This window comes from Enoplosus armatus, chromosome 18 (genome assembly GCF_043641665.1).
Source record: "Enoplosus armatus isolate fEnoArm2 chromosome 18, fEnoArm2.hap1, whole genome shotgun sequence".
Taxonomy (NCBI): domain Eukaryota; kingdom Metazoa; phylum Chordata; class Actinopteri; order Centrarchiformes; family Enoplosidae; genus Enoplosus; species Enoplosus armatus.
Window position 1 is genome coordinate 20495280 of NC_092197.1, and position 12728 is coordinate 20508007.

A 12728-nucleotide genomic window follows, 5' to 3' on the forward strand; every position below is an offset into this window, starting at 1 on the left:
CACCCGCCCCCCTTTTGTATTTAGTTTTTAAAAAAAAACTGGACCAGGTCTGAATCAAACAACCAATCAGGGGTTCTGCGTTTTGATTCCTCTCTTCACGCTCCGATCCAGAAGGTGGAACCTTCTGTAGAACGCCCTTGTTTGCACGTCGAGTCGATGTGATTGGCCAGTTACGTGCTAGCTGTCCCTGATTGGTTGTTCGATTCAGACCCGGCGTTCCCATCGGCCTCAACTACACTTTGTGCAACTTAGGGGTCAGTGTCTTGTCCATGTGCTAACATGCTCGCAACCACAATCCTTAGCGCGCTGATTTTCAGCAATTGTAACGCTCAACGCGTGGTTTAGCACGTTAGCATGCTCACAAGGGGCCGTGAATGCCTTCACCAAATTCCGCGGCAATCCAACCCGACGGTTGTTACGCCATGTCACTAAAAACCAAAAGTGTAAACAGTATGGGCGCTAGAGGAAAAGCCTGGGGATCACCAAAGCCGTTGGGACTCATTCTCTGGGGGACCATGAATGCCTGCACAGTTGTTGAGGTACTTAGGTACGGACCAAAGTCATGTACAGACCAACCAACAGACTGAACAACACACATCGCCATCCATAGATCTACACCGCTAGCATGGTAAAATAAAAACGTTATCGGATGTACTTCAGTGTGCACACTACCTCCCAAGCGTCTTATGATTCATCGGTGTACATTTCAGCCCTCCTCAAAGTCTTGATTTGGCATTATTATGGCAGGATGCCGCCAGCACAGAAGCTGGGAGTAACGCTTTCCTCGCTTATCATGTCGCAGGTGTTCTTGACACTTTTAGAGGGCACGGAGGGCCGAGCCAATCGGGTACGACTGCGCACATTCTCTTCCACTCCCTCCGTCACTTTCTGCCTTCACTTTCTCCTTTTTTACTCATTTCTCCCCTCTCCGCCACCACCACCACCACCACCACCATTTCAAGTCCTAGCCAGCGGCGGCTGTATGTGGCTGATGGCATCCGGCGTGCGGGGCAGCGCACATGAAAGGGGCCCTGTCACTCACTTGAGGCGGCCATATGTGTGCCGGCGTGAGCCCCGTGCCAGCAGCGGGCTGCCTCTGCCAGAAGACATTAGGGAAGCAGCAGGGTGTCATTAAGGCGGCGCGATGATTGATTAACCGTAAACCGTGAGCTTCTCCCTCTCCCTTCACACACACACACACACACACACACACACCTTGCCACCTACACACACACACACACACAAAGTCACGAAGAGAGCGGTGGGCTGAGGTGGAGATGGAAACAGAGGGAGCCCCCTGCAGATGCGAGGGTGTAATTGCATTAGCTGCCCAGTAGGGAGAGGATGAGCTTGGGTTGCTCTGAAATGAACACAGTCGGGGGGGCCGCATCAAGCCATTAGTAGCACTCCAGCCCTCTGCTTCACTCCTGAGGCGGATTTCATATGCAGCTTTTCCGCGGCGGCTCACAGAGCTGTGGGGAGTTAATGGCAGCTCCCAGTTGCCGGTCCTGTCTCGCCGGCTATCTTTCGCTGGAGGACGAGAGACTGACTTTAAAGTTGAGCCGTGAAGAGTTTTTTTTTTTTGTTTGTTTTTTTGAACCGTCCATCTTGATCTGTGTCTTAAAAAAAAAAGCATCAAATGTTGTGCCACCAAACCTCCGGCTTTTAGTGCTTCACCAAGTTGTACGGAACAAAAAAAAAAAGGTCATGATTCGCAGGTTTTGGCGGAAGAAGTTCTGGGAAAAAAAATGTTTAAAAAGTTGATATTACAGGGGAGCCACGGGGTCTCAACTCCTTTTCCTGAGTTCTGAGCTCCCCTAAAATCATTAAAAATCTTTTTGGAGTTTGAGGGGGGGGGGGTCACAGAAGACTGATAAATAATCAAACTTCGGTGGTTCCCTGACTCGAGGGAATCACCAAAGTTGGTAGTCCGGCAGCAGCAGCTTGTATGTGATCAAATTTCGATTTTCGAGCCATCACGCCTTCAATTCTGGCACCCAACAACGCAGCAAGACGCTATTTTCGGGAGGTTGTGAGGCCCGCAACTCTGCAAGTGATTCGTGTTTGACTGATTTGTCCCGGAGCCCGACTGGACTGGAGCCTCAGCGAACAGCAACAGCCGGAGGGGCCGCAGTCCAAATATGGATGAGTCCAACGTGGGCCTTACCGCCGTCATGCGCGCATCTACGCGCGAAAGGGGGTCTTGTCTCTTGTGTTGGACGTGGACAACACTGTAAGCACTGCAAAGCTCCCAGTCCCAGTCATCTGTCATCTCCCAAACCCCCCCCCCCCAAAAAAAAAAGATTCCATAAAACTTCCAAAAATCCCATGGAGGCATGTGTGTAAAATGGCCAAACTCTAATGTTGTCTGCCTCACAAATTTTTTTTTTCCCCCTCCGTCTCTAACCCCTCTGCGTCCCGGAGTCATGTGGAGCCACACAGAGCGATGAGTGATGAAATCAGCGGAGGGGGGAGTCAGCAATGGGAACGCTCCGGCTAATGTTTTTGTTTGGCATTAACATAACGCGAGGCACTTAAACTCCCACTGATTTCGGACGACAAAAACATTTGGAATAGGGCTCATCAATCAAAAGCCCCCCCCCCCCACACACACACACACACACAGGAGCTGTCAAGATCCCGGGGTGCTCTTGTGTGTGTGTCCGCGTGGTACATTGCTCAAAGGAATCGGTGTTACAAAGGACAAGCCGTCCCTCTCCGCTGCAACTCTAATGATCCGTTTTATCCTCCTCTTTCGCGTTTGAGACCAGAGGAGGGTCGTGAGCACACGTGGGGCACCTGGACGACCCCTGGATCCCTGGTTTCTTCACTACGCAACCACGCCAACCCTGGATTATCAACCCTTGTCACAACGTTTATGTTTGTGTACTTCAGAGTGGAAGACGCGCTTCATTATGTCATTTCTTTTCACGCGTATACAATACAAAAGAAAAGTCACTAACTGCATTCATAGAGGCAGAATGTGCCGGGTTAGGGCCGGACTGTGTTTCGCATTGATTGTGATTCGGCAGCTTCTGAGGACGCCGGGCACATGCCGCAATTGTTATCTGAAACCGACAGCAACATGTGGATGGTGAGGAGTTCAAGGGTAAGCCCTCTGTGACCAGATTGGATCGGCTCCCTGGTGTTTTACCAGCAGAGAGCAGCATGGCGTAACCTGAACGGAGAGAGAGAGTGTGTCTCAGTGTGAATGTCGTGGGCCCAGGTTACCGGTTTTACCAGGGACCACTCAGAAAGTGGAGGCCTTCATTTTCTTACATATTCCCTCAAAATCTCCATCTACTTATCTGAAACCCCTCATCATGGCTCCAGATGTGGTGATGGTCAAAACTTACAGTAAAAGGTAGTCCTGTAAGCTTAGCACTCCATACGCCACCCGGAGACGCAGTCCCTATTCCCCAGGACCCTTCATTGTCATTCTCCGCCCATCCACCAGATGCCTTTCGGACTTTCCCTCCTTTCCCCAGCCCCTGACTGCCCCGCCCATCTGCACACCTGTTCCCTTCTTCCCCAAAACCGTTCCCTACCTGTCCCACCAGATGCCCTCAAACTAGTTCGTCCTTGTTGCGTTCCTGCCTGCCTGTTGTCTCTCCGCTGTTGACTACTGCAGAGGCCACTCCTGCACTCCGGCCACCGGTCTCCTGCTCCGCTCTGCTCTCTACTGGTCCGCCCAGCCTTGACCTAAGGCCAGATCATCAGTTGCCGGGCCAACCCCCAGAGAGGTCTACGCCTACATTGCTGACCTCCAGAGAGGATCCACCTAGGTCGCCCATCGCCAGAGGGGATCTGCCCACGTCGCCGTCTTCCTTCCTGTCCGCCTGCGCCGCCTCTGCCCAGACCTCAGGCAGTCCACCTGTAGTCTCACATAGCCGACCTATCTCCACACTTTGGAGAAGAGGTCTGGCTCAAGCCAACGTTGTTCCAGGATGGGGGTGGGGGGGGGATTTGGAGGAATATTTGCAAGTGGGGAGGCGAGCCCTGGCATTAAAATGGCTCTGGAGGAGCTCACTGGACCCTTTAAAACCGCTGACGATCCAAATATTTGTCAAAACACGCCATTTTCAGCACGTAGGCCGCTAGCCAAAGTAGTCTTCATTGTCTCAACAGGAAGCTAAACCCACACAAATGGGACTAAGCAACGGCTAAAAACATCAGCTTCTTTGATAGATTATGACCCACACCACAGGTTTCCCTTGAGGGTTTCCTTGATGGGTTGGGTCCGTATGTACGGAGGGAAACTTAAATGTTTAAGTGCAATAGATATATAGTCATACACTTACAAGTGCAACACATACATACATATACATTGTTATTGTATTATTGTATATATTTTTTTTTACCTCATTGTTCACTTAAATACTGTAAATGTGTATATTTTTTTTAATTTTCTATTTCTTATTTTTATATTTTGTACATACTTTTAGTTCTAAATTATGCAAATGATTTGGACAGCTTGAAAACAATATTATCACCAACAAAAGACCGTGGGTGTCCATGGGCCCATAGTCTCAAAAAAAAAAAAAAAAAAAAAAAGTGTCCATTTTAAGCACTCTGTGTATATAAATGTCACAAGTGCCCTTCTTTCTCTCCTCAGCGTGAACACCCACATCTAACAAACACATATTCCGCAAAGTTCGTGCCTCGACCTGAACTCTTTCAAAGCCATCGCAGTCAGATATTTTGGACCTTTTTTTTTTTTTTTTTTTTTTTCTTCCACAGGACACATCGCGATCATTGAGTTCATGAAGTTCGCGGGGGTCTCCTCCTATATTGCTTTGTTGCAAAGTGTCTAGGTCTCAGATACTCCTTGTCATCTCCTCTTTTTATATGATTTCCCCCCCGAGCCGCGGGTCCCCAGAAGGCTGGCCTGACCGAATATCAAAAAGAGCAATTTGACTGGGCCTTTGAAATGCTTAGCCGTAATGTCAGTCCTGGGCCCTTTCAGATAGAAAGGAGAGGGAAATGTCAGCGCAGATGTCTATCAGCCAAGTCAATAAAGAGTGCCCTCTCGGTGGCCAGCTGGGCCTGCCCACAGGACAACTGCCCTTTTTATTGCCCATGTTGATAGAGCTTTTAGCAGGGATTTGCAGATGCATTTTAACATTCAATGTGCACACGTTTCCCCTGAGTGGAAAAGACTTGAGGCCACCAAAGCTCTTGCTTCTGTAATAACATTTACTTGTTGGTCATTATTAGTCCTATTTCAGTTATTATTACAGCTGTAACTACTATTATTAGTCCTATTTCCATTATTATTATTATAGTTGCTATGGCTATTACTGTCTCTCTCTGTAGGAGTCAAATACACAATGAACCTTTACACGCAGCTTGCGTGCTTTAGTGAGTGAAGTTGCTTGCGCATGCAATGCATTTTTTAACTGCACAATAATCAATAAATGCTTTTTTAATGATTACACAAGTCCTCGCTTGAACCGGAAGCCGTTTCGGGTCCGCCGTCTGGCAGGCCGCGCCAAAGCTCTTGATTCGGCATCGAGGAGCGAGGAGGGATCTCCGAGGAGCGATCAGCGGCCAGCTTTCCCGCCGAAAAGACTTTCAGTCTCATTCCAAACAACACATTTCCTTGTTTCCTCTCTCTTCGCTTGGTTTCCTGTGTGTGGAAAAGCGTGGTCTTCAGCCCCTGCTCACTCCTCCTGGGCCATGTGCTTTCCCCCCCCCTGCTCTCCAGACCTGCCGTCTCCTTGAGTCGTCCGCCGGATGCCCGGTTTCGTTTCATGTTATGCTGCTGGGGGCTTCCTGTCTCGGTGCCCTGCGTCCCTGTTTCTGCCTGCCTTACCAGCAGGATAACGTGAACTCCGTGGTAGGAAACACAAATGAAATAGGGACCCACACTTGGGAAATTTTGCTCCATAGCGCTACTAGTGGACAAAAAAAAAAATCCACAGGGCACCTTTACGGTAGCCATTGGAGGAAGCCTGGGTGATTTAGTTGCACAGTTTATTTGAAATTGAGTGCATAAACATATGTGAAGTGAAATTATGTCGAACTTACCAGGCTACTTGTACAAATATACAGTAGTTATGATTATATTATTATATTTACTACTTTCAGGTCTATTGATGCCACTGCCCCTGTAGCCACTCCAGCAAATACCACTATTTATGCTACTATTGCTGACACAAGGGTTACAAATGCTGCCATACTTAGAATGGGTCCAAACCAGACGGCTCAACGTTCTCAGTGGCCTCAGGGACGAAAGCAGCACGAACCCACAAACGGAGTCAACACAGGGCCCATTTAGGCCTAATAACAAACACTTTAAGTTTAATGTCAGCGGTGAAAGGGGGATTTGGTAAGTCTCGGCATTATGACTCAATTAAGCCTGGAAAAGCGGCGCGCGGAGACGCTCTCGTAAAAGAACTTACCAATGTGGACACGGTCGACTTGAAAAGCCCGCAGCATTTAGAAACGGAGGTGTGCGTTTGTCAAGCCCGAACTCTCAAGCTTTTGTGGCGCTTTGGTGGACGGAGATTAGAAGAATGAACTTTATTGGGTCTCTGTGAAGCCGCAAGGGGGAATTCAGGCTACAAAAATAACACAGTACACATAAAAAACACAACCAGTTAGTTAGTGAGTTTTCTCAACCACAGTTGATCTGACTGTGAGTCTCGTCCGCGAGCCCATCGGTTCCAAAATCTTTCAAAAAAAAAAAAAACACCTCATAAATATATAGTTTCATTGTTTGAAACAGCTAAATAGCATGTTTTTTATTGGGGACTATTTTTAGCCGCGCATTAATCCACATCTGGCGCTTTTGTGAGTGTTTGGGAGCAGCAGGACGGTGTGTGTGTGTGTGTGTGTGTGTGTGTGTTTGGGATTGAGTCAGAATAAACTACAATGTGTGTGTGTGTGTGTGTGTGTGTGTTCATGGTGATGAAGGAAGTGCAACAGTGTGGCTCACAACAATGGAGCTCAGGAAGAAGGTACATCAGGCTTTGACACACACACACACACACACACACACACACACACGTTTGGTCAGTATTACTCATTTAGACACACAAGATTTAGGGCCCAGGTTTTAAAAAAGAATACCGGAATTACCCTTTTTAAGGAAGTAGTTATTTTAACCCAAACCACGATTGGTCCATAACCCCAAGCAAGTCGTTTCTTAAACCTTAAACCATAAGCATCTTTTTGTACCGGTGTCCTGCGACAGTGTTGGAAGGCAGTGATACAGCAGTCAGCGTCATTCTGCCGATGGCGGAACCATATCAGAAAACACGAACAAGGTCCATTCGGCGCTCTCTTGGAGCTGTGGATTGTAATAGCCATATAAAGCTCCACCTCAGTATTTTGGGTTATTTCGCACCCTGCTGATCAGCAAAGACCTACGACAGTGAGACTGCGGACTCGTCCGGTCCGCCCAGCTGCTTTCTCTCTCGGTGCTTCGGTGGCTTTTGATGCTCCCATGCAATTTCCCCCACAGATGACTATCACATTACATCAAATTAAGCTGCATCACCTCGCACCCAGCCAAGAGGTTTACAAGGGAAACACGAAACGCGCCACTTTGGAATCCGGCAGGTTTGCTCGTGGAGTCAGGTCGGGTCATACGGGTTTGGGTTAACGCACGCAGAATTCGAGCCTGAAGGTTAAGGAATAGTCATTCATCATGTCATATTCCTATCGGGCACATTCCCGCTGCCCCCCAGGCCCACGCCTTTCCCAGGAACTCTCCGGACTTGCCGCCCTCCATCCATCCTCAAAAATGTCCCAACTCCTACTTAGAGAAAGCACAGCGCTCGAGCTCATGAAGACATGGAATGGATCCCCTATAGCGCTTTGGGAACCTATTGAGGTGTTTGATGTTGATGTTTAATCTCTGAAAATCCTAAAAATGCCAAAGTAAACGTGAAAACATTAGGAAATGTACAACATTCACTGACTCAGATTACCTAGCGATGCATCTATACAGGAACAGTGAGAAACGGTGAATAGTTACTGAATGATATCTAAAACAAGGCCGTACACTGCATTGGGCTACGTTTAATATGCTAAATCGATGTTTTATTTTGCTTACGTTGTTATGTCTGTGCACCCTTATTTACATATCCAGCGACTGGGAGCGCTTGGAGGACGCAAGTCGGGAATTTCAACTGGCGAAATTCCGACCTTCCGACTTGTTCCTGAGCTGTTCGCCTGTTGTGCCCCTCTTGGGTTTGTTTGACACAACCATCCTGTTGTGAACCTGCAAGCCCGGGGCCTCATTTCTAAAAATGTTCTTAGCTTTATACTTGAACAGATACTGGTATGGCGTGATTACAGGGTATCCTCCTTTCCAGATGATGAACGTTTCCTGGGAGATGATGGGCGATTCGTAATCCACGGATCATCACGCGCAAAAGTCCTTCAGGTCTTTGACAGCACAGTTTTCAATGTCCTCCAATAACGCAAGAACACCCACGGCATCTTTTGAATTCAACACAGTATTTATATATACCCCTTGCATCTGGCAATTCAACTCCTATCATGTTGTTCATAAAACTAATGCAAAGGTCACCTAAGGCTTGGGCGCATATGCGTCCCAAACTGCAGTACCCCGCCATAACCAGCGGTAAACTCACTTACGTGAAGTCTAGAGTTGCCTTAGAGACCATTTCCACGTCAAAGTAAGGTTTTTATAAAGAACTACTTAAACGTGGTTTGCTGCTTACGTCACACTTAAGCTCAAAATCGATCGCAAGTCCGTTTTGAGGCCCCCCGTTCTCGACCACCGCCTTGAGTACATTTCCCTTCATCCTACCTGCTTGCTGGGCTGAAAAGTCGCCATAACTACGGCTAACACATCCTCATCGAATAACTGTATACGTGGGGCCGCCTGAAAGTGAGCATTCGTGTGAGGAAAACAACGTCCGGCGCTTGAACGCGTCGCGGGGGTGGGGATCAAAACGCGTTCCACGAGGAAGCGATGATGTGTGGCTGTTTCCTGTTTTGCTTTGTGCCCCTCTGCTCAGTTGCAGTGAATGTGTCTCTGAAGGACCTGGACTCTGTCTGGTGAGGGTGGGGGTGGGGTGGGGTGGGGGCTGCTGACAGTGGAGCAGATAAAGACAGAGGTGGTCAGTGTTAAAGAGGGGAATGGAAATAATGACCTCTGTTTGGCAGAGAGATCACCTTATCGCTCGCCCTTTGGCTCTCTCCGACTCCGTCGTTAGTTTATCAGAGGAGAGTGGAACTGTTGTACAGGGGCAGGGGGGGTGTAAACGTCTATCACAGGTAAAAGCCCTGCGTTCAGAAGATTTGTATTTGACGAATTATAGGAAAAGCAGCATTTTGATGCTGTAGATAGTCACGGTGGAGCTAGCTTCTTATTATGTTAGTTTATTGAATAATAGTGAAGTAATTATACATTTTGTATATAAAATCTTACAGCACCTACACAGTGTAGGTATGAATAAATACCTCAAAATTGTACTTAAAGCGGGTATAATTGATGTGCCTCAAATATGTTTCAAATGACTGTGAAAACAATGTTAAAGGTGCACTTAATACAAAAAAAAAAGTACAAACTTTATTGCTATATTACACAGTTTGCTCCATCCAGCACTTCTTTTGATATTCTGATGTGGAAGGAGCAGTGCAGTTCTAAACGGGACGCTACCAGAGCTTTAGACTTTTAGGTTTTGTTCGGATTTTTCTGTGTGTGTGTGTGTGTGTGTGTGTGCCCGAGTAAGGTTGGGGAGTGCTGGCCACCGGGTGCAGCTCCTGCGTCAACAAATGACTCTAAAGCTATTCTCAGCACCGTGTCCTCATTAAAACATTCCCCAAAGTGCCCCTCCATAAAACGCCCTTGGCTTCATGTTTAGGTGTCTAATTAGGGTCCTTTGCCTCAGCCTTGGTCCAGGCTTGTGTGTCAATTTAATGAGGCAATTAGGGATATTAGTGATATTGTATCTGGACTATCAGGAGATTGGGGTGGGGGGGGACTGGGAAGTGAAGTGCAGGCCGTGGGGGCAGTGGGAGGACAGGGGTGTAGGGTTGCAGACATGTTTGTGCAGGCTCCAGGAGTGACCACCAGTCCATCTAGGTTCCGTGGAAAATGATGTGAAAAGTACAATAACTACTGCTGTAACAGTCGAAATGGTTCACAGGCACTTTTTACGTTTGAAGGAATGGTTTGACATTTGGGAAACGGCCTTTTTTTTTGCGCTTTCTTTCCGAGAGTTAGACGGGAAAGGTTGACAGCACTCTCATGTCTGTAAGGTATGAAGGAAGTCGTCTGACGCCACCAGATGTTGGCAGCTGGGATGAGTCTGGCGACTATTTTAGTCCGCCGTCGCTACGTGAAACATCAACAACCTCCGAGCTGGCGGCCCACACGACCGTAACAAGTCCTACAAAGTTACCCCAAAGTGTGGAGACATGTCCGGCTATGCGAGACTCGGTGCGAAGCTAACTGCATGGAGCCAAGTCAGCTAAGCTTACTTGCTAGCCGACCAAAACTGGCTGTTTTTTTGCAAACGGATGACGCACGTGTCGGTTTGCGTACAGAGCGGGGAAGTGAGATCCGATCACGGGTGGTCAGGTGGGAACGGACGTACTTCATGGAGCAAGACACGTGTTCATGGTTAAGGTGCAAACAGGGCCGTTTGCGCCAGCGTTGGACACAGTGGTAGTCCGACATTTCAATTCCAACCACAGCCCTTCACTGCATGTCACCCCCCCCCCCCCTCCCCACTTCCTTCATCCCTTGATTTTTGGCCACAAGGGGGAAGAAAAAAAAACGTTCAGAACAAGCTGACAGATACACCACCATATCATTCAAAGTCATCACTGTAAATATGAATTGCCCCGTTTGTGTGCCCACAAGTTTTCTCGAGGTGAACCAGGGCACCGGTCTGTGTCGGTGATTGAAGTTCAGTGTGTGTCAGTGGTACGTTTTTTTGTTTTTTTTGTGTGTGTGTGTGTGTGTGTGAGCCACTGTGTGAGCCGAGCGCCGTGCCGCAAATTGCATCTGTTCCTAATTATGGAGTGCTAATGAAAGCCTGTACTCCTGGTGGGCCTACCGAGGACCGGCTTGGCACCTCGCCTCTGCCGCTCAAGAGGAGGGAAGAGAGTGATGACACGCACACGAGTGAAGTCGTAAACAAAATGAAATACATACAGTGCATACTGACGACCGATGAAGACGGAGAAGTAATGGGCAACAGCTGATCATGGGTCTGTGGAGGGACAGCTGCTGTGCTCGCCACTCTGCAAGTCCTCTGGTGGTCGATCATCCCAGGCCGCTGGCAGGTCTCCATCATAACTCCAAAATAGATTAGTCTTCAGAGTGCAGTTGACAACAGCGCACAGGCACTTTGAGCTGTCTATGCTTGAGAAAAATATATTTAAAAATAAAGTTAGACTACCTTTATTTCTATTAAAGGCTTTCCACCGGCGAACCACAGAGGCTGTTATTGTGAAGCTAGATTGGGTTTTGGGATTTTGGCGCTTTTTCGTTGGCGAAGGAGTTTGAAACATTGCAAGATAAAAGCAGCAGCCACTGTGAGTTAGTGTAGTTAACGATATGACAATAAATCTCGCAGCATCCTTGGCTGATCCTCAAGGCACCCAATTTGGGAACCACTGCGCTACAGCTATGCTAGCTGCTGGTGTGAGGCTGTACTTCGGGCACAGTGGCGCAAGCTCACGTGCTCACAGTGACAATGCTAACGTGCTGATGTTCAGCAGGTAAAATGGTACCATGTTCATCATCTTAGTTTGGTGTGTTAGCAAGCTTACATTTGCGAATTAGCACAAAACACAACTTAAAGCTGGAGGCTGGACACCAATAGTCCTGCATGGTATTTGGTCATAAACCAGAGTACTGGACAAATTAAAAGTCTGACCAGATGACGGCGCTAGATGAAAAGTGAAGGGGATCACCAAAGTTATTGCAATTCATCCTGAGAGGAAGATGAACGTGTATACCAAATTTCATGGCAATCCAACCAAGAATAAGAAAAATAACAACCTCATGGTGGCACAGGAAAAGTCGGCGGGATTCATCTTCTGGGCACCATGAATGAGTGTACAAAATGTCAGGTCAATCCATCCAATAGTGGTGGACCGGACCACCGCCATCCCTAGAGCCATGCTACTAAAAAGTCTAAAGAATGCATGGATGGATGTACGAATGATCTGACTTGGACCCCGGAGACTGGAGCTCTGCGGACTTGTCGGCCCTTCAGAGGATTGACGACTTGCAGGTTGAACTTGTGCCTCCTCCGCAAAGGAGACGCTACAGCGGGCTCGCCATGATGTCCCCCGCCCTTCCTGTCCACTCCAAAACTAACTATGAAAGTAAACAGTTCCTCCAATTTTTGGTACGTTTGGTTTTGCTTTGAGGTCATCTGTGTTAAAGGCACGTGTCTCACTAAGGCTTCTTCCTCTTTCAGGTGCTAGCTTTCATTTCGTCTCGTTCAGGTGCCCTGGTGTAATTATATTCACTATAGAAAATAAGTCAAGTTAAACATATCACAAAGGTCGCATTCTATCCTGGTCCTGCTTGACTTAACTTCTGCTTTTGATGCCACTGATCACTCCATTCCGGTTGAACGTCTAAACGAGATGGGTGGTATCTCAGGCTCTGCTCCCAATTAGCTCTTGTCCAATCTGACAAACGGGACGTTTCAGGTCGCCATTGACAACTTGGGTGTCCTCAACTACTCCTATACTCTGAGGAGTTCCACTGGGTTCAGTCTTTG